Source organism: Lissotriton helveticus, unplaced genomic scaffold (genome assembly GCF_964261635.1).
Source record: "Lissotriton helveticus unplaced genomic scaffold, aLisHel1.1 SCAFFOLD_829, whole genome shotgun sequence".
In the NCBI taxonomy this organism is placed as follows: Eukaryota; Metazoa; Chordata; class Amphibia; order Caudata; family Salamandridae; genus Lissotriton; species Lissotriton helveticus.
Window position 1 is genome coordinate 24,597 of NW_027611891.1, and position 22,604 is coordinate 47,200.

Consider the following 22,604-nt stretch of genomic DNA (forward strand, 5'->3'; position numbering starts at 1 on the left):
GCTGGGCCCTTCTGTTGCAGAGGAGCACGGCAGAGTCTGTAGAATCGCAGGGATCCCTAGTCTCTCAGGGCAGGCAACTAAACCTTCCGGGTGCCTTCACACTCAGGATAAATGAATACATTTTGTTCTGTGCTTCAGTCGCCCCTCTGTGAGCAATGTCTGGTAGATGGAGCTCTGTGTTATTAAACACATTCAGAGAGGTAGTTGTGTACAAACAAACAGCCACAATACCGTACATTTTGAGCATTTTGAACTTGTCGTTAAATACCTGCTCGTTGAGTACCTCATTGGCTGATCATTTCATGGCACTACCAAAATTACATTTGGACACATTTGCTCAACTGTAAAACACTCCCTACTATGGGTCATTTAACAACTCTGGGCTTTGGGGTTAGGTAACCTACTTAGGATGCTAGGTAAAAGATTAAATACAAAAATTAATGCAATCAAACTAATCAACCAGCACTGTGAAAACTGACGCATTCTGGCATTTTGTATAAATAATGTCGATTTTCTCATAGATGCGAGTAAAGTAATCTTAATGATATCTGCACACTTTTAACTAATAGCACCGGGCTAACTTTGACAACTAGGCAATGAATACGTTTTCATGTACCCCCAAAACCCCCCTGCCCCAATCCCCTTGGCAAACTTCATTGCCTCCAAGTGTTTGGGGGATAACCAAGACGCAGAATGAGTCAAATAGTCTAGAAAATGAAAGAGAAGCCGGGAAACGGATTCACATGCTACGATCACGTTGGTTTGTCTGTAAGCACTACTTTTATTAATGAGTTTCTCATTAGTAAAGCACCACGGTGTACATGTGTGGCGACACTTCACCCATGAGGTACTTGCCAAGCAATTGTTGACACAATCCACACCTTGCGTCTTTTTCAATATATTTATTACGAAGTGCAGGACCTTTCCAAGGGATTTTGCACACTACATATATTCACTCTAAAAATAAAACGTGTAGGTAAAAAATAATTGGCATTCACAACGTCAATAGCTCTAACTCACAAATGCGAGACCTATTTGCATTGCAGATGCTTGTTAATATTTACATCAGACCTCTGGCAGAGGTAGTGAAATATTTTGGAATATCTCACTAGTGTTGTATGCTGATGACACTCATCTAATTATTTCCCTGTCGGCAGAGTCGACTGGCTTTTGTGTCAAATCTAAAAACTGTATCAGCATTGGCCAAATGTATGCACGACAACTGTTTAAAACTTAATTAAACAAACAGAGCTCTAAGGAGCAACCAGCCTAGCTGCCTGGATGCAACTTTACATGCCCTCCAGAATGCTACGCTCCATCTAATCTAAACCTGGCCCACATCCCTCGTCAAAGGAGAGCCAGAACGAAAGGTTTCTCCTTCCATGTCTTAGCTCCGACCCGATGAAATTCTATGCCTCCTAACCTAAGAAAGATTCAATATCACTTATTGTCCCGGAAACAGTGGAGGACCCAGCTCTTCTCCATCTAGGCTGCCTATTTCGCCTCTCTGGGGCTGTGTTTATTAGGATCCTTTTATGTCCCTTGCTGATATTTTCTGACACCCGGACCCTCACCTTACCCTCAGGGCAGGCAGCTTCAGGTGTTGTGATTTCTAAGGCTCGGCTCCCCTCTTGTAAAGGGTCAAAGTGGTAACACCCTTGCAGCAAGTGCCTTTATCAGCCACAGGATTAAGATACAGTGCACCCCAATTCCCAGCTCAGTAAAAGCCTTAAACAGACCCAAAATCGAGCATGTACCTACATGTTCGCCTCGCCTGTTTGTACCTCCCTCAGTTTTTATGTCCCCGGCGAGCTTCTCTAAAGATGCTTTTGATCCTTCTACGCTATCATGGTGTTTGTCTATTACTTCATTACCTGATGTCTGCTGTGTTCATTTTGTCACTCCCCTGCTTTAGCGGTCAATGAACCCTCCTGAGCGAGTATCCAGCCATAAGGGAGCTGAATGTAAGAAATATCCAGAGGTGTAGGTGCTGCACTCCCCCTCAAGCAATGGACATCTTGTCTTACTCTTCCAATGCTCCATCCACTGACCGAGGAGCATGCTGGCACCAAACGGAAGACATTTAGCTAGATACCCCGGTAAAGGCAGAAAAAGATCAAAAGCAGACACGTACTGGCAGCAGAGATATCGCAGGTATATTATTAGTTGTGATGGAATCACTATAATAAATGGTGCAATCTTCCAACAAGTGCTTTAACCATCCCTAGGAATGTGGCAAAAATAACTTAACACACAGAAGTAAAGACAGGAGTTAGAACTTCAGCGCCTTCAGCGTAAACTGTGAAGTACTGTCAAGAAGAGTGTGAATGGAGCTACATTTGTTATATACTTCCTGAAGCGTTATGTTTATTATATACTTCCTGGAGCATCAGCTTTATTATATACTTCCTGGAGCATTAGCTTTATTATATACTTCCTGAAGTGTTACATTTATTATAAACTTCATGAAGAGTTTTCTTTGTCATTTAGTCTTGAAAGGGTTACTGTTGTCATACACTTCCTGAAACTGAAGTGACAGCAGCACATCCTGATCCATCTCTTTTTACACAATACCTTCTTGTTTAAATGACATCTTAGCCATGTGCGTCTTCATAAAGCTGTACCTTTAGCAAGTGGGCACTCAATGTGTACTCTTTCTGTACTAAGTTAATGTGTGAACACCGGAAAATCACCTTCTTTTCTGAATTAAGTAAGATTTACATGTTCAGTAGAACATTTAGTTAAATATCTGTGTATGGTGAAATATCTCTTGGTAACTTTCATAAATGGTCATGACGAGATGTATTTTACAACTAGTTAAATATTGTGTATTCACATACTCTTACATTTCCATTTAGTGATTGTAATTCTCTTTACATCCAATAGGAAACCAGCCTTGAATGCACAAATGATCGTGAATAATGACAGTAATCGTGCAAATCTGAAAAAAGTGGTAAAAAAATGAGCTCCAATATTCAGGAAAAGATCTGCACAGTCAGAGACTGAGAAACCTGAACATAAACTGATAGATCCTCGAAGAGGCAGTCAAGAGCAATTCAGTGGATGTAAGAGTCTGAGCTGTGCACCTCCATGCCACAGGACTAAGAAATGACCTCTAGAAAATTAAGGCAACAACACTAACAAACCACTTCCTGTATTAACAGGCCTCCACCACCAGCTTTGATAATGTGTTCGGTATGAGGTGGATACAGCATTGCTCTGTTTCCTGTGATGATGACAGACCACCATTGAGCACGCTAGGTATATTGTAAACTCTTCCTGGCCAAACCACAGGAGCAAGAGAAAAGCCCAAGGGAGTGGAGCCAGACAACTAAGGGCAAAGGAAAGAGGGTCTCTGAGACTGTCCCAATTTGCTTCGACCAGAAGGAAGACTAATCTTCACTCATAAACTTGCAAAACCATTCCTCAATCTAAAGACATAACCACTTACAAAGAAGCTTTACTTTCCACAATTATAATATGTGTAGTTGGTGAGTCTTGTATTTCATTGTGAAATCTGAAATCAACCATCCAAAATACCACACACATACAAGGAATGTGAGAGTAACACAAGTGCTTTATCAACCATGTTAGCTCCTCAGGAAACCCAGTCACGGGATGCAGATAATTATAAACCTGGCCCAGAGACACTAACCAAGAAAGATAAATCATACACAAGCAGCAAGAGCTTTGGTTTGTCATCACTACTAAAGCGCCATCAGCAAACACACACAGGAGAAGCAACGTGCAATTGCAATGAATGTGTGAAGAACTTTAGTCAGTTAGCACTCCTAAAAGATCATCAGCGAGCACACGCAGGAGAAAAACCATACCATTGCACTGAATGTGTGAAGAGCTTCCGTCTGTCATCACAACTCCAAAGACATCAACGAACACACACAGGGGAAAAACCATACCATTGCACTGACTGTGTGAAGAGCTTCAGTCAGTTATCAAACCTCAAAATACATCAGCGAACACACACAGGGGAAAAACCGTACAATTGCACTGAATGTGTGAAGAGCTTCAGTATGTTAGCACACCTCAAAATACATCAGCGAACACACTCTGGGGAAAAACCATACCATTGCAATGAATGTTTAAGTATGTTTTGTGATTCCTCAACTCTCAGGAATCATCAGCGAACACACACAGGAGAAAAACCATACCATTGCAGTGAATGTGTGAAGAGCTTCAGTCGGTTATCACACCTCAAAATACATATGAGAACACACACAGGGGAGAAACCATATCATTGCACTGAATGTGTGAAGAGCTTCAGTCAGTTTTCAAACTTCACAATACATCAGCTAACACACTCAGAAGAAAAACCATAGCATTGCAGAGAATGTGTGAAGCGCTTTAGTGGGTCATCAGACATACAAAAACATATTCGAACACACACTGGGGAAAAACCATACCATTGCAATGAATGTGGAAGCAGTTTTAGTGATTCCTCAAATCTCAGAAATCATCAGCGAACACACATAGGGGAAACACCATTACAGTGCCAGGAATGTATGAAGAGCTTTAGTATGTTATCAATTCTGCGGAGACATCAGTGAACACACACTAGATCGTAGCATTCTGAATGATCTGTAAGGTGCTTTTGTGTTGCTGGAGCTGTCAAATAAACAGTGTTCTCATAGACCAGCCTTGCCTAGAGGAAGGAGTTCTTCGATATAATATGTACATCAGAAGAAAGGCTACATCTTCAGTAGCCAAAGATAGTAGAAACGAATGCTTTCCACTGAGTTCATTTTAACAAAGTGCTGAGTTCTTCCTGCTGCCGACCATCATCATCAGCACCACGACTACCACCCAACCACTCTGCCAGTCAGGAACAGGAACGAGACTGCTCTTCAGCACACCCATCCTTATACACAACACCCTACAGGGGCTTGCTTCAGGGTCAAACTCCCTTTCCTTACACGTTATCAGCCACAAGTTCAAAACTGAACAAATTATATTTAGGAACAAGTGGTTTGTTTGGCCATCAGTGGCATAATACATTTGAAACCCAATACTTTATTAGTCTGTATGAATTATACATAACCAAACATCCAAACACCACCCATGTATGGACATCCAAGAGCCTTTAAAAGCCACACTACAGACGTGTGTACCAGGATCAAACTCAATTTACTTTAACATTAACATGAACTAAATTATGATACAGCAGAAACAATCATGAGGCTATGAAATGTACACAGTGATGACTAGATTTTACATATTAATATGAAATGTATGTTTTTAGATATGTAATAAAACAACAAATGTATTTGAATTCATGCTATTTGACTGCTGATTGTATAGGAGATCTTAAATGTGATTTATTCCCTAAATGTTAAAGATAATTTGTGATGTCAGCAAGGAGCCTAGTTTATTTGGCAATAGAGGGGTCAAATCTCAATAGCATGACTGCTTTCAGCTGGGATTCTGGCGCAGGTGGAATCAGAGTGGACTTTTCTCGCCAGTGTGCCTTCTCTTAGAGTGAGAAGCGGTTCTTTGCTTGAGATGGTTCGACCTCTCCTTCTGTGTTAATGAAGAGAGAAGTGCTACCTGTAATACTGTGATCTGGGCTTCACTCCTGTTTTGGTATCATAATTCAGTTCTACCCAATCCATACCTGATTTGTTTAGGAAAGCTAAAAACATGTCTGTATCCTGGCACTACTCTTGTTAATAATCCTTGAAAATACCACAGAAGGTTGAGCACTTGAAAGCAGTGTGCAACACCAGGGATTGAAACATGAATTTGTCAAATACAAAATGTACTTTTTTTTAAGGTTCTTATATAGCTCTGCTATATCTAATAATGTCTGATGGGTTTTCTTCGAGAGCCCTTTCTCCTTCGAAGAAGTTTTCCATCAACAGACCCAGTGGGAATTCCTATGAAAGGCTGACAATCTCTCCAACTATAAACAGGACCGGTGGGAGGACCGTTGGTGTGGCTGGTATAATGTTTAGTTGCATTTTTGATAGAGTGCCCTGTCCACCATACCCTGAATCCAGCCTGTCTTTCTTTAGTGATTTTTCTATTTTGGGTTAAATTTGAAGACTGTTCCTTTCCTTTATAGTTTGACAGATGGTTCACGGTCTGTCAGAGGACCAGGCGTAACAGCTTCCACTACCCTGTTGGACTACCGTGCACCATATTTAGCGATCTCCACCAATCTGGCTATCCCTGTGTCTTCAGAGGAGCAACAGGAGCTCCTCCAAAAGCACTTAAAGTGTGCTAAGTGCCATATTTCACACTGGTGACCAACAGACTTTTTTGTTTTACTCCTAAAGTGAGTTTGCTTTTGCTTTTTGTAAAATCAATAATAATGTACTTGATACACTGAGCACTTTCTACAAGGGAGTCTGGGTCATTTTTTCCTAGTTGTTTTCAGTTTCAGACAGTTAGTCTTTACATAATGTTCCTGAAGAAAAGCAAGTAGGTCAGAATGCTTACCATAAGTAGGACGAATGGTCTGATGTACGTACACCAACTGCCCCAGCTATGTCGGTCATTGTTGTGAGGGTTCCTGAGGTTCTGACCTCAGTTCAAACAGAGGGCAATAGTGACAGATTCTTCTCACCAACTTCCAAAATTCTCCAATTTATTTTTATAATCCATTCTTCCTTAGAAACCTTGGTTGGAAGTTTGCAACTTTGTGTCTGATGTTGTGTAAAACCAGTGTGCCGTTCTCCAAGGCTGTACTGTGCATCAAATGTTGTATAAAAGCAGTGTACCACCCTCAGTGGCTGTGCTGTTGAATCAGATTATGTGTAGAAATAGTGTGCAGCCTTCTTCGGCATCATAAAGACGTATGTAAAACCATTGTGTCTCTAAAAGCTTGCTGCAGACTGCGGTGTCCTAGTGTCCACCTTCTATCTGGGATTCTATCTGTTTGCTGTTGACTGCAAGCGTCATAGTGTCCACCTTCTACCATGGATTCTCTCTGTTTGTCGGCATCATTATGAGACGCAGGAGCTGCATACAGAGGTGCTGGAGCATTCACTAATAATGTGTTGTTATTAAAATGTTACAGGTCACAATGACAAGTTAAATTAAATGCTGTCGCTCTGTCACTATTGTGGCAATTATCTTAAGCTACCTAGCATCTTCATGTACATCTTGCAGAATAGTGAACAAATGTAGATTGACCATTCTATGCACCTCACTTTGTTGATGGGAAACCTGTGGGGGAGCATCCCTTAATTTGACTATTAAAAAAGGAATAAGGATAAGTAGACCTCCTTTGTCGAATTATCAAATGTTATGATACAGTAACATAGTCTTTATTGGGTTAAAAGCATGTCCTGAGAATCCCAATCTCTCTCTGATATGTCTATTAGCAAAAATGACCATGATTTTGTGTTTCAGACCGCAATCTTATGTATGTTTGAGCTAGGCAGTGTTCTCCTAGAATTCTGTTCTCAATCTCCAGCTGTACAAAACATTTTTAACAGCAGTGGATTATCCTGCTTTTCCTGAGTGGCCAAGTCTCTGTGTAGCTAGATGTCTTAAAGAATAGGAAGCTTGAACATCTGTCTCAGAACGCTTGATCCTCAAATCCTTATTTACTATAGGAAACTTCATTGTCCTGTATCCTCTGCTCCTGTTTCCAGATGGGTTACTTGGTCCATGAAACAATCTAGAATTGATAGAACCTGTTTCATGGGGACATTGCTGTAGGTCTGCCATGGCTTCCTAAGCGTTTGCAATAACAGAACATTCTGAGAGCTGCTAATTGCTTTCAATTTCCACTTTCAAAACTTTCCATTGCAAACCAATTGTTCATGCTTCTTCTGTTAATAAGCAGCTTTAAAATAGCACAATGATAGTCTCCAGTCTTTTAAAATCCAGGTGTTCCCAGTGTCAATGATGGAAAGTCCGAATTTCATTAAATACACTTAGGGCCCAATGTAGGTAAATGTAATTTACCGACTCTAAAATACAGAATTTTACCGATTCGGTATTTTAGAATCGGTAAATGCTATGTAAATAAAAAAATCTGTATTTTTTACCGATTCGGTATCTGTCATTCGGAATTTACCGAATCTGTAAATACCGAATCGGAAAGCAAGTAAAACTGAAACTGAATCATGCAGCCAATCAGGTGCTACCACCCTCCCCCTCCCTACCAGGAAGTGGCTACACAGGCAGCGGCAAGTAATTAGAAGGTTCTGGAGCGGCAGTTGGAGCTGAGCTGAGTTTTTCACTTTTAAATTGTGAAAATGGCAAGCAGCAGTGAAAAGGAAGAGGAAACTAAAATTAAGCTCAATGGAGCTACAGGTCCTTGTGGAGGAGGTGGTGAAGGAACACCAGAATTTATTTGGCAAGCTGTCCCTGACTGTGCCTGAATCTGCCAAGAGAAAGATTTGGCTGCACATTCAAACAAAGGTTCATGCTGTTGGAGTGACTCCAAGGGACATAGAGGACCTGAAGAAGAGGTGGTATGACCTCAGGAGCCTGACCAAGAAAAAAACTCTCCGAAATCCACAAACAGGCAAACAAAACTGGAGGAGGGAAGAAAAGTGCACCCCCCCCCCCGACTGACCTGGAGGAGCTGGTGGGGGTCCACCATTGAACCTGAGAGCGTCTGTGGACTGGGAGATGCAGACAGCTCAGCCAGAGCTGCAACCAAAAAAGGTAAGATGCATGCACAGCAATCACCCCCACCCCATCAGCCTTCCCTTTTCCCCATGTGGCATAGTTAACCCCAGTCCAGGAGACGTTGCACTATACAGGAGCAATGCATCATGGGACATGTAGTCAGTAAATGTCATTCAGCACAGCAAGCAAAAAGTCAGGCAAATCATGTCAGACATAATGAAGCGCAGGCAACATGTAAAGTGTTTAAGTGTGAAAAATGTAATTGTTGTGGTTGTGAGGCAGTAGCACTGATTGCAATGTTTGTTTATATGTCCACAGGTGAGACATCTCGCAAGCACACCAGGGAGACGGAAGGCACGGCGCCAGAGAGGGATGACAGCCAGGATCCAGGTCCAAGTGCAGGGAATGTCACAGAGGACACCGGTGCACCAACTACACCGCCACCATCCCAAGACACAGAAATGGCTCCACAACTGCATGCGTCCCCAGAACGTTCAGGATCCCCTCTGCTACTGTCCTCACCTGAACTGCCTGCATCACTGCCTCTGACACAAAAGAGCAGGAGGCATGTAGTTGCCCCACTAGTTCAAATGGAGTTATCAGCAGGTGACATGGAGGGGGATGACACACAAACCATGGCAGGTGAAGGTAGCCCTGCAACACAGCAGCCCACTGCAGAGGTTGCCCGTACAGCTACCAGACGCCGCAGGCACAGACAAAGCATTGTACCAGCACATGTTTAGGGTCCCAGTGTCTTCCGTGGCCTTGAGGGGAGCATGGTCAAAATCCAGAGGATGCAGGGGAAGGCCATCCAGTCTGTGCAGCGCCAGATGAGGAACCTAAACACACATATGGAAGGGCATTAGAGAACTGGTAGATGTGAACAAAGAAATGACACAATCGGTGCAGCTTCTGTGCACCAAACTGGACCAGGACATGGCAGCTAGGCGCAAGGAGAGGCAGCGTGCACAGCAGCAAAATAAAGCTATTAACCGCCTGGCCACAGCGCCACTTCCCTGCTCTGGTCATCGAGGAGTCCAGGAAAATTCTTGATCAGGGAGGATCAGTGGCAGTGATCCTCCTTGACCTTAGCGCGGCATTCGACACGGTCAGTCACAACACCTTACTGAACCGTCTCTCGAATGCCGGCATTGTGGACAAGGCCTGGTTCTGGTTAAAATCTTTTCTAAGTAACAGGTCGTTCCAAGTGTTTGACGGTCAGACAGTGTCCTCCAGCATACCCCTGAAGTGTGGAGTCCCCCAGGGCTCCTCTTTAAGCCCCGCGCTTTTTAATATCTACATGAGGCCATTGGCTGAGGTAGTTCGTCTGCATGGAGTCAAGATCATTTCATATGCGGACGACACCCAGCTGGTGATCTCATTAGCGCAGGAGGCTCAACAGCCACTTTCAGGTGGACTAACAAAATGCTTGGAGGAAGTGAAGGCCTGGATGACTCTGTCATCGCTAAAGCTCAATGGTGACAAAACTGAGCTTATGCTCCTGGGCCCTGCTGACCGTACCCTTTTCAACTCACTATGGCCCACCTGTCTAGGCCCCCCCCCCCCCGGCTCCGAAAGAAAACATCAAAAGCCTAGGGGTGTGGTTAGACAGGAGTCTTTCACTTAACACCCAGGCTACAAAGCTCTCAGCCACCTGCTTTGGACTACTCAGGACACTGAAGAAAGTTCTTCCTTTGCTCCCAATGGACGCAAAGCAGATAGCCATACAGGGCATGATACAGTCACGACTGGACTCTAACAACGCCCTCTATCTGGGTGCTCCAGAGTACACACTAAAGAGGCTACAGCTGGTACAAAACTGCGCTGCCCGCACTCTATTGCAGATCCCACGCAGAATGCCAGTTAGAACGGCACTGACCAGCCTACACTGGCTCCCAGTGCGTAAGAGAGTCACCTTTAAGGCAATGTGTATTGCTCACCAGGCCTTTTGGGACTCGGGACCTCAAATTACTCGAAGCCTAGTAAGCCAGTATCGTCCAGGCAGAAACCTGCGATCTAGCCAGGCTTTTATGGCAACAGTCCCTAGAATCAAAAGGACAAGATCGGGGGGAAGGATGTTTGCCTTCAATGCCGCTAAGATCTGGAACTCCCTGCCTTCTCACTTGAGATCCAACCCCGACCTAGCCTCTTTCCGCAAACAACTAAAAACCCACCTGTTCAATTCTCTTCAATAAAACCCAGCCCTCCCTCCCTCTTCGGTTCTGCAACCTCACTCACCTTACCAACAGGTTCCTCTAGCGCGTGGACGCCTCAGGGCAGCAATTCGCGCTTTAAAAATCCACTTTCATTCATTCATTCATTCAAGATGCATTAACATGCAGGATGGACTCACACACAACAGCAATGAGGTGTCTAGGGGCATTGCTAGTTTGACAAGTGCTGTAGAGGTGCTGATTAATTCTCAGACAGCACAAACTGCTGCTCTGGATGCACCAGAAAGTGAGGAAAGCACCAGTAGAAGCAGCATGACAAGCCCCCTTGTTGTGGAGACACGGAGGAGCAGCAGGCGCCATGGTGAGCCAGCAGCCCAAACGCACAGTGAAGAGAGCCAGCCACTTACATCTGGCACTGGTAGGTGTTGGACTTTGCCCTTCTGGCAGGCTCACCCCTAAAACTTTTTGCTTCTGAATGTGAATTGGTGGTAGTGATTTTTGGTTTCTGCGCACTTTCACTGTGTCCCAGTGGAAAGTGCGTGCGCACTCCGAGTACGTGGAGTAAGGTTGGCCTGCCCTCCCATAGGAATGCATGGGGAATGTCTGTGACCCTGGTAGTTCCTGATGCGTGAGGTGTGCAGGCTCGAGTTTGGTATGTGCAGACTCGTATGATTGAATGCTGCGCAATGATGTGTGCGGCGTGAATGTGTCTAGTGTGGAAGTGCCACTTCTAGACATGGGTGTGCGTGTGCAGTGAGTGTGCTGGCACATAATTGGCTGGAGCTGGCTGGTGAGCCAGGCTCCAGAAGTCTGGGTGGGTCTGCCCCGGTGGTGAGTGTGGAGATTAGCATGAGTGATGTGAAGGAGGGGTGCACCTGGGTCCTGAATAGGGCTGGGCTTTCCCCACACAATGATGGCTCCGCCCCTTGTGGTGCGTCTAATGACCCTAGCCCTGCCAGTGATTAGAGTGAGGGGCTGAGCACATCAAGAGTGCTCACAAACCAGCTGCGACTGGTTTTTCCCCTCACCCTGAAGGCAGACAAAGGATTTATTAGTATAAAAAGGGGCTGTGTCCCCTTACAAATGTCTGTTTCTGATCTTGACTGGAGGGTGGAGCCTGCTGCTGCTGGGCGCCAGGAGAGACCGCCACTAGGACCATCTTCCTGCCTGGAGGGACCAGTGAGCTGGCCCTGGGCCCAGCCTTGCCCTCCCCCCCCCCCCCCAATCCTGCTGTATTCCAAGGACTTTTTGCTGGATTTTGTGTTGTCCTAAAGCGCCTTGAAGCGTTTGACTTTGGCCCCTAGCACTTGAGAGTGCCTTATTTTTCACTAGCGCCTGGGAGCACTTTTATGTTCGCTAGCGCCGGGGAGCGCTTTATTCGCTAAGGCCGGGGCCCACCCGGCATTCCTTGCATGCTGTGCGGTGGAGCGGAGCAGCGCGGGCGCCCACTCCGCTCATTGCCGCACTTTCTTAGCCGGTGCCCACCCGGCATTTGCCCCACTGGATTGGTGTCCCGCGGCTTCCCACGCTGCACTCTGCTGCTTTCAAGCCGATTCCAGGGACAGAGGTACGCCTCGAACAAAGGCGTCGCCCGCCAGAAGCGTACACCAGGGTACGGCCCCAGTACGCCACAAACGTATGCCTGAGACGTACAAAAACGCACCAGCCTTTGCTTTTCTCCCTTGCGAGACGTACCGCCTTGGTCCTTTGGCAGTACGCCTCGCACCAGCCTGCAGTGACCGGAGTACGCGTCTCCCTCGGAATGCGTGAGACTCGGTAAGCTCCTGTGCCGGTGATCCTACGAGGCACAAAGAAGCGCTACGAGGCGTTCCGGCCCCAACGCACAGTGCACCCAAGTGCAAGAGAGTGCTCTCGAGCCCCCAGAGAGGGGGGGGGGCTCCACCCACGGGCACCATCCTTCTCTAGAGCCACGGACGCTCTCAGTGCCAGAAACCTATTTCGAGCCCCCAGGAGGGGGGCTCCATCGTAACGGGGGATTTGTGAAAACAGAGACACGAGGCTCAGAGGGCGCGGTTCCGTGCCTACCAGAGTTCCGGGGTCATCCTTTCTCCAAGTCCCCAAGGGGGGGACTCCTACGATTTCAGTGCCACAGTTATTTCCAGAGACCCGAGAGGCTCAAGGCGCCACAGTTGTTTCCAGAGCCCCGAGAGGCTCAGGGGGCACATTTCTTCAGTGGTAGAGCGGCCCCGGAAGGCAGCGGGCCGCTTCCACCTTGCCCCACACTGTGTTAGAGCCACGAGGGCTCCAGGGGCATACTTTGTTCAGAGCCTGTGGGGCTCCAACGTTGGCCCCATCATTTTATCTACAGCTGCCCAGCACTTAGTGGGCAGCTCCCACATTTAGGCACCCCTGACTTTGGGACACAGGGCGTCATAGCCCCAGACAGGCCAGTCGGCCTAGGGACAGTCACAGGTGGTGACTTATGTGAGTGCTGCGCAATTGTTCTTACACCGCTGAATGTTTTTAGGCATCATGTGTTTTCCTTCCCTGCACCTCTGAATGTGTTTTGATGCGTCATGTGCCTTGTTCTTGCACCTCTGAATGTTGTGATGCATCATGTGTAATATGTTCATGCTTATACCCCTAAATGTATGGTGATACTTAGGTGGTTCTTCTTCCTAGTACAGGTGTTGCTAGTGAGGTCCTGGTTCCCTGCGTGATATTTTCCTAAGGTGGTTAGGGTTGCGTAGGTGGTACTTACCGGTTACCAGTGGTTACTGGTTGTGTGCTTTATGTTATATTTTGTGCTACATTTCCTATTTGGTTCTAGAAGTGTTCTATGTGCTAATTACTATTCCTACAAGTGCTAATTCTACCAAGTACTAAGTCTTAAAGTGCATATTCCTGACAGTGATCCATGTGGCCCTGTCTTGTACATATCCCCTGTAAATTCTGCCCGTGCCTGTTGGCACATTGTAAAGTGTGTGTTTTTATCTAATGTGTTTTGGTGTAATACAAAGGCTATTTTTATACATAACCTTGTGTGGAGTTTCCTTTGTGGTGGGCCTTGGGTGTTGTTGCTGGGTGTGCGCACAAACACTTAACTCACATTGCCTCCTAGTTTAGCCTTACTGCTCGTATCACGTTACCAAGGGGGTGAGCAGGGGTTATCTTGGTGTGCAACTCCCTTCCCCTGACGTGGAAGTGGTGGTCTCTGACTGACTTTGGCGCAAGCCCTGGCCAGCCAGGGATCCCATTTCTAACAGTAGACGTGGGCGTAAATGACTTGTTCAGTTAATGGGGAAGTGACCCAGGACTACCATTATTGCCTGGATGACATTTGTGTTGCACATTTGTGCTTTTGACCACCTGCGTAGTGACAAATATTAAACTACTTTGGGTGCATACTCCACCTGTCTGTGTCTCTTTACTTACTTAAAAGTAGTTGCGTGTGATCTCTTCCCGTCTGTGTCTGCCATCTGTTGGTGTCGCAACTCCAGCTGGGTTGGGTTCAGGCAGTGCTTGTTCGTCATCATGGTCCTCATAATCAAATAATTCCACCTCGGTGCCCATCTTCATGGCAAGGTTGTGCAACATTGCACAGGTTGCAATCATCTGGCAGCAGGTGACTGGTGTATACTGGCGTGCCCCTCCACTTTTGTGGAGGCAGCGGAACCTGCTTTTCCACAGCCCAAAGGTGCACTCCACAATGTTCCTTGTAGATTTGTGTGCCCTGTTGTATCTCCTCTGGCTGGGGGTTGAAGGATTGAGGTAGGGAGTAAGGATGAAAGACCCGACCCCATATGCACTATCCCCTATTTGTAAAAGAAAAAGACATTACTCACATGCACACGTACACATAGATCTGCAATATGTATCAAGGGAGTGTCACACAGTGTTTTACCTAGCAGGTTTCCTTCACCAAATTCCTCCGCTATCAGGAATGTGTAGATCACACTGTTTTGAAAAATGTATGAGTCATGGGTACTTCCAGGAAACTTGGCAACTATGTCCGTGATGATGTACTTTGCATCACAGATCACCTGTACATTTATGGTGTGGGTAAACTTCCTGTTCCTATAAATGTACTCTGTGGCAGCAGGTGGGCATATTGGTATGTGGGTGCCATCAATACAGCCAATGACATTGGGGAAATGTGCCATTTGATAAAACTCTGTCTTGGTCCTGAGCAGTTCTGCGTGCGTTGCAGGGAAGCTGATGTAATAATGCATTCTCTGCATAATGGCCTCTGGGAATTTCCTAAAAAAACGGGACAGGCAGCTCTGGGACCCCACCTACCGCAGCAACCACACTCTGGTAACTCCCAGAGGCAAGCAGGTGTAAGCTACACAGCACCTGCACATGGGGTGGGATGGCGTGCGCCCTTGGGGTTGGGTGCTCCAAAAGTGGGTGGAGGTCCCTGATCAGCTCCAGGATGGTTTGGGGGTGTAGCCTTTACCTTTGTATGATCTCTGGCTCAGTCAGTTGGAATATTGTGATTCTCTGCCTGTAGACCTGCTCCTCCCTTCTCCAGACCCTCTCTCCTTCTGCCTGTAGACGTAGCCGCCTCACAATGCGTGACAAGACTTTTAAACCTGCCATTGCTTGTTTGCACAATTTTATTCTTTGTACAGAGGACGACAGCGAGTTAGGCTGCTCCTCCTATTTTTAGATTATTATTGTGTTGCTTGTCTCCCGCGCTGCTTATTGGCTCATATTCACGAGGAAGTCAGCGAGTTAGGCTGCTCCTCTGATTCTTAACTTACCTGGTCGCCGAATCCCGAGCTCCGTTCCACCACGGCTGGGTGCCGATTGAGTGGAGAGCTCATGGGGAGGTAGGCGGACCAATCAGGGACCTTACAGCAAGCCGGAGGGCGGAGACTGGTGACCGCGCCTCCCGCTACCCCTAATCTTTCTATATATCAACATGTGCTGGTGGGGGCGCAGCGGGCGGGCGCAGCGGGCGCGCCGAATGCGCGCCGAAGTCGCGCAAAAGTCAAGCCCGTCTGCGCCCGTCCGCGCCAGGACCGTGCCTAGTGCCGGTCCGGCTGCCCTTACTCCCTTAGATATCTTGAGCCCCCTGTCTTACAGCCGCGACTCCTTGATCGCCCTGAACCCTGGCTCTCATGCGGGGCTGCTGAGGTGCTCGCTGAGCTCCAACACCATATGGGACTGTAAGGTCTGTAATTTTCACCTTCCCTCATGTACATCCCATTCATCCTCTAAAAAGCAAAGTGAGCATTCTATCAAGGCAGCTCTTATAAACGCCCGTTCTATGGTGAAACATGCAGAGAATGTATTCGACCTCATTAGAGACAACAACCTAGACATGTTATTCATCACAGAAACGTGGCTAACCGACTCATGTGCCCCAGTGGTTGCACTAGCAGTCCCACATGGATATCGTTTGGCCAGAGCGGATCGCTCCTTAGGTAGAGGGGGCGGCACCGCTGTTATATTCAGAGATACATGGGCTTTTTTTTGTGATAAATCTCTGAGTGTGCTGGATGGTGAAGCCCTTGACTTCTCCTTTACTATCTCTCCCCATTTTACTCTCGGAGGTACCCTGGTCTACAGACCGCCGGGGCCGATCAGCTCCTTCTTAACCTCCTTGGGTGACACTTTGACGGACCGGGTATTACGGTTCCCAAGGTTTCTCCTTCTAGGTGATTTTAACATTCATTTAGATTCTGTTAGCTCCTCGGACACATTGGGTCTCCAAGACCTTTTGGCCTTAACGCACCTAACTCAGTGGGTCTCTAAACCAACGCACTCGCTAGGTCACGTGCTGGACTTGGTTTGTTCCAATTTTGATTTGGCCCTTAAAGATCCCCAGCCAGTCACCTGGTCTGACCATGCTGTGATTATGTTCTCCTGGTGTGTGACACTGTCATCCCACCACCCTCCCACCCAGTCAGGTCCCTTAGCACGAAAAATTAATATTCCTGGACTGGTGGAAGCTCTCATGCACTCCCAAATCGACCAGTCTGACGACCTAGAAAGCCAGGTGGATCTTTTCAACAGCTGGGTCAGCCGGGGGGCTGAGATTGCCTCCAAACCGGCTCGGAATATTTTACAACGCGTGCCACCTTCTCAACCCTGGTATACGCCAGCATTAAAAGAACTAAAAAGGTCCTGCAAAAAACTCGAGCGGCTCTGGAGGGTTGCATACTCCCCACACACTAAAGCAGACCTCCGTACAGCCCAAAGAGAATACTACACAGCAGTTAAGACTGCGAACGGGGCTTACTTTGCGGCTAGGATCCAAAAAGCAGCTAACAATGATAAAAAAATCTTTACTATAGTTCAAAGCTTCCTTTCACCTATAGCGGAGCACAAAAAAATCCCGGTTTCCGCCGAATGGTGTGAGGAGCTCTCTTCCTTCTTTATTAATAAAATCAGGCTTATTGAAGAGGGATTAGCACTGAGTACTGCTGTCTCACACCCCCCGGAGCTGGTTCCTAGCGCCCCCGCTAGTAGCTGCCTCACCAAATTCACCAGGGTGGATCAATTGGACATCCTAACACTTCTAAAATCTTTAAAATCAGGCTCCCCCTCCGATCCTTGCCCGGCAAGAGTTCTGGCGGGAGTTGCAGATTGTGTAGGCCCGGAGGTCACTACTTTGATCAATTGGTCTTTAAAATCGGCAGTGGTCCCTAAACAGTGGAAGCAAGCTAAACTCTTGCCTCTCCTGAAGAAACCTTCGGCAGACCCTGCTACTGCAGCCAACTACCGCCCCATCTCTCTGCTCCCGGCACTGGCGAAAGTCTGCGAAAAAGTTGTCTTTCGGCAGCTGAACGCTTTTGTTGAGGAGTCTGGTGCGCTACATCCAGCCCAGTCGGGCTTTAGGTCATCTTTCAGCACTGAGACAGCTCTGGTGGAGGTGGTGGAAGCCATCAGGGAGTGCACGGACAAGGGTGGCAGAGCGGCGCTAATTTTATTGGACCTCTCTGCCGCCTTTGATACGGTCCCCCACCAACTCCTCCTGGCTCGCCTCACCGAGATTGGTATCACTGGGGCTGCGTGGTCCTGGCTGGAATCCTTTCTTGACTCCCGCTATCAGCAAGTCTGGATGCCCCCGTACTCTTCTTCGGCCAGGCGTGTTCAGACCGGGGTCCCACAGGGCTCTACATTGAGCCCACTTCTTTTTAACATCTATATGACCCCGTTGATCTACCTGGCCGAGGAGCTGGGTGCAAAAATTATGGCCTACGCTGATGACACCCAGCTTCTGTTTACATGGGGCAACTCGTCATTAGATACTGATGCAGCACAAAAATGTTTGGCAGCCGTTTTCACCTGGCTAGCTCATGCCAAACTCAAATGTAATGAGGGAAAATCAGAGATTTTACTGTATGGTCAATTCCCAAGCCAATTTACTGAACTACTTTGGCCCCCTGATTCTCCCCGTCCCCTCACTGAAGGTGGCCCAGCCAAGAACCTGGGCATATGGTTTAATGAAGACCTGAGGTTCGCAGAGCAGATCAAGCGTTTGACGGGCGCCTGCTTCGGGACCCTCAGATCTCTGAGTAGATTCTTTCCTCTCCTACCCCAGTCAGCTAAGGAAACGGTCGCTAGGGCCCTTATATTGTCCCGCCTGGATTATGCTAACGCCTTGTATCTGGGTTCCCCTTCCTATCTGGTTAATAAACTCCAGCTTATCCAGAATGCTGCCGCAAGACTCCTGCTGGGTATCTCTAGACGAAACAGCATAAGACATCAACTAGCTACCCTTCATTGGCTGCCGGTGGCTCAAAGAGTCCAATTTAAAGCTTTGGTACTCACGCATCGAGCCCTCCACGATACAGGCCCTGTCTATCTCAGGAAAAGAGTGACCTTCCATGTCCCAAGTCGCAACCCAAGGTCGGCTTCCCAACGCAGGATGCTAGTTCCCCGCTTCCGGCGAACCAGAATGGGCGGTCTATCCTTTTCGGTCAAAGCCGCCACCCTCTGGAACTCCCTCCCACTCACTCTCAGGAACACTAGAGACCTTGGGTGTTTTAAGAAGCTCCTTAAGACCCATCTTTTTAACATTGCCTATTAAAATTGCTTCGCTTTGCTGTTCAGCCCTGACTTCGCTGTGGTTATGCTTCGCGCCAGGATACTCTTGAGTAGTTGTGCGCGCTACAAATATCCTTATAACATAACATAACATAACAATCCCGTAGAATGCCGCCATTCTGGTAAAACTGTTGCATTTTGGGCCCTTTTTTATAGCCTGCACCTGGTTACCACCTGATTTCAATCCGTGGTAAATACAGACTCTTAAATACCGAATTTCATGCAAATTCGATATTTTAGAGGTTACCTACATCTCAATAGTCATTTTTACCATTTCTTATTTACCGAATCAGTAAATTTACTGATTCGGTACATTTACCGAATCGCTAAATCGGACGTTTTTGTCGCCCCTACATCTCAAACACCAAATACCGGTCGAAAACAGCTGAAATTCGGTATTTTGGCCATTACCGACCGGCATTTGGTTACCTACATCGGGCCCTAAGTCTACTATCTTTAATTTTGTGGATAGTGGTTCAAATCTCTTTTATATGTATTGTCTAACCCTGGACGGGTAACTCCACTCCGCCAGCGGAGTTTGCAGAGATTTGCCTACTCCACGCTCCATGTCAAACGCATAATAGGCAAAAAATCTGCCTCCGTGGCAGAGCGGAGTTAGCGGCTCCCTCCCAAATGCTGTAAAAGGATTAAAAAAGAGACCCTTACCTGTGTTTCTGCTGCCTCCCCTGCCTGGCCGCTCTCCTTTCTGCTCTTCTTCTTGCGTCCCCCATTGAAATTAACTCACAAGACTTCCAACGTAGTGTTTTTTTCAATGGAGAAGCATTCAGAAGGACATGAGGCGGCGAGGAGCAGGGAGGAGAAGCGTGGCCAGGCATGGGAGGGGATTATTGGAAAGTCCTGCAATGTAGAGTAAAAGTCATTGGTTAATACTATATGTACCTCATGATTTGACCACTGAATTAGAGAGGTCTTCGCCCCAGTTTATCGCAAGAGCTCCTGGCAGACGACTGCAGCATCTGTTCCTATGCTGAGAGCTGATCAGAGAGGAGAAGAGCTAAGCCCGCTGATGTGTGTTTTTCTTCCAAGGGAACACTCTTTCTCAACTTAAGTCTGGCAGTCACAGCTTCTCCAATGTGAACAGGTATGCAGTGTGCCAAGTCCCAAGAAACTCTAGAGGCAAGTTAGCTACTCTAAACTCTCATAGCGTAGCACATAGAAGTAGTCTTCCAGTTGCTAAGCGACTAGAACATCCTACTCTTGTTAGAAATGTTCATATTATTCTTGCTGCTAGTAACATACATGAGTGCTGTTTGAATTATATTCTGTGTGGTTATTACTCATATACTAAGCAACAGGATTAGACGGTTGAAATAAACACTTTTAAACATATATGGTGTCTTTTCCTTGTATTTCTGAGTGTTATTCTTAAGAACACAGTTTGGGGTTGAATTACCACTGCATCCCTGACCCCTTCTCAGAACTGTTAGTAACCCAGAAAGCACGGACCCCAGACCGCCACGTATGCCCAGTGGGGTTGTGTGGGCGTACAATAACTTGGAATTCTGTTTAAGCGATGGAGCACTGAACTTAGTCCTGGCACCCGTGGGTGGGAAAGCCAAAAGCCTATTGAGCTAGGCCAGAGCCCTAGTTTATGCGATACAACAATATTGTTTACATGATTATTGGTTTATCATAAGCAATATCTTCAATCCAAAAAAGATAGCTAGACCAGCACTTATCATATGTTTCACCTTGCTTCTCATTAGACTGTATCTTCAAGACCATAATAAATACAGAAACAAAACATTTTATAATCAAAATTTCTATTATCACTCAAAAAAGAACATGAAAGCCATTCAAGATATCAAAACAATTGTAAATAAAAATAACATCGCAAATATATGGTATAAATTCACAATACATTTCCACAAGATTATATTGCTCACTTACTTTCTTTTAACCCTGTGCACATTTAATTTAATTATTTTCTTAGTTAAATATGACGCTAAAAGTTATGTCACAGGATTTGTCTCTGTTAAATATATAGCCATTCATATTTAATAATTCTCCATAAAGCAATTGACTTAAACAATAATATATATTTACCCGATCCCTAAATATCCACTAACTCTGTAGAGTAAAGATACTAGTTCTACTAAACGGAACTGTTTAATTTTGTTAATTTATCTCAGAAAATAAAGAGATCTTTGGGTCTTTAAAATGAATTCCTACTCCTAACTTCTAGATAAACATTTTTAACTCTGCTAAAAGAGAAATCCTATACCTGTTTGTAATAGATTAATTTAATTGACAATGTGTGTGCTGAATCAATGAGAGAGTCTCAATATTGTGTATCATTAAATATTGCATTGAGTTCTCAGCCTACCATTAGTGTAGATATGTATACCTTTATTTAATGTACACATTTGTTTTCAGGATAATGTCCTCAGTCTTCCAACGAACACAATATTATTATCAAGTCTTTATTTCTGAACAACAAGGACAGCATTATGACTATACGTCACATTAGTGGAGGAGTAATGCTGTCTCTAATATAATCGAGGCTTTTAGTTTCTGAAAAGACACTTAGGTGGGTATTATGTGGGTACATTAGAGAACCAGCATGACAGAAAGGAGGCCTGGAGGCAGCTGTAGTACTAAAGGTGCGGGAAAAGGCATCTGCGTTGAGAGAGTGAACTGATAGCAAATTAACCCTTGGACCAGTGGTGGGAATGCCCTCCGAAGCAAAGTGTTTCTTATAGGCATGTATTTCCTGTGCTTGACGCCTTAGCCTGGCTATCGCCCCTAGGGACTGTGCTCTCTGTGGCTCTGCTCTCCTATGGTAAAGGGCCAAAGTAGTAACAACCAAGTCAGTACGTGTCCATGCAAGAGTACAGAATCAGAGGAGACATTAAAGCACAGGATCGGAGCTATGACTGACCACACGATAAGCCCCGTTCAGCCTGGCCAGGAGAGCACACTGTTGTGCAAAGCATTGATTATCAACAAAGAGCTACTTGCACTGTCAACAGCCTGTCTGCTAAAAGGACTACTAATCCAAGGATATCTGTTTGTCTGCTGGTGGAGGAAGAGGGGCTGCATGATCTACACGCTGTATAGCACTGGACTTTGATCCGAAGTGCTGGACGCCAAACCACTGCAGCTGCCTGGTAAAGGAACTATAAGTCCCAGAGTATTGGTTTGTCTGCTGGCGGAGGGGCCGCATCTTCTATGCGCTATTTGGGGTTTCGCACCACGCTTAACAATCACATACTTATGGCTAGAGTGGTCAACTGGATTGAATCTTCCCCCAAAGTATTGCCCTGTGATTGCACTGTTGTGAACTTAAGGATCCAAGTATTGTGGGCCATCTTCTGGCCCGACCAGCTTTTCCACCTCTAGGCGCTCTCAAATACTCCCCCACCAACTTAGTTAGTATGATAAACCCTCTCCCAATGTATCCTCGTTCATTGCAGACACTGTATTTTCCCCCACCTCCAGGCATACAACACATCCCTTGTCTGCTTGTGCTGGGTTGCCTTTTGCTGATAGATTTGCTGCTTTGAAAGGTGTGTCTGGATGTGAATGACTACCAGATCAATGAGGTGCCAGGCATATATTCCCAGTAGGGGCGCTCAGGAAGTTAGCTCATTGGAGGGTGTTATTGCAGGTGAAACATTTTGTAGGATTACATCCGTAGATCTAGATGTATTGACTGGTAGCAAATGTTCCTCTGTTGAAAATGAGCAGGTATACAGCATGTAACCTACTAGGGGTGTGGTAAACCTGATGTATCACGTTATATTGCAGCACTTTAAATTGCGTGTTGGGTGACGTGGATTT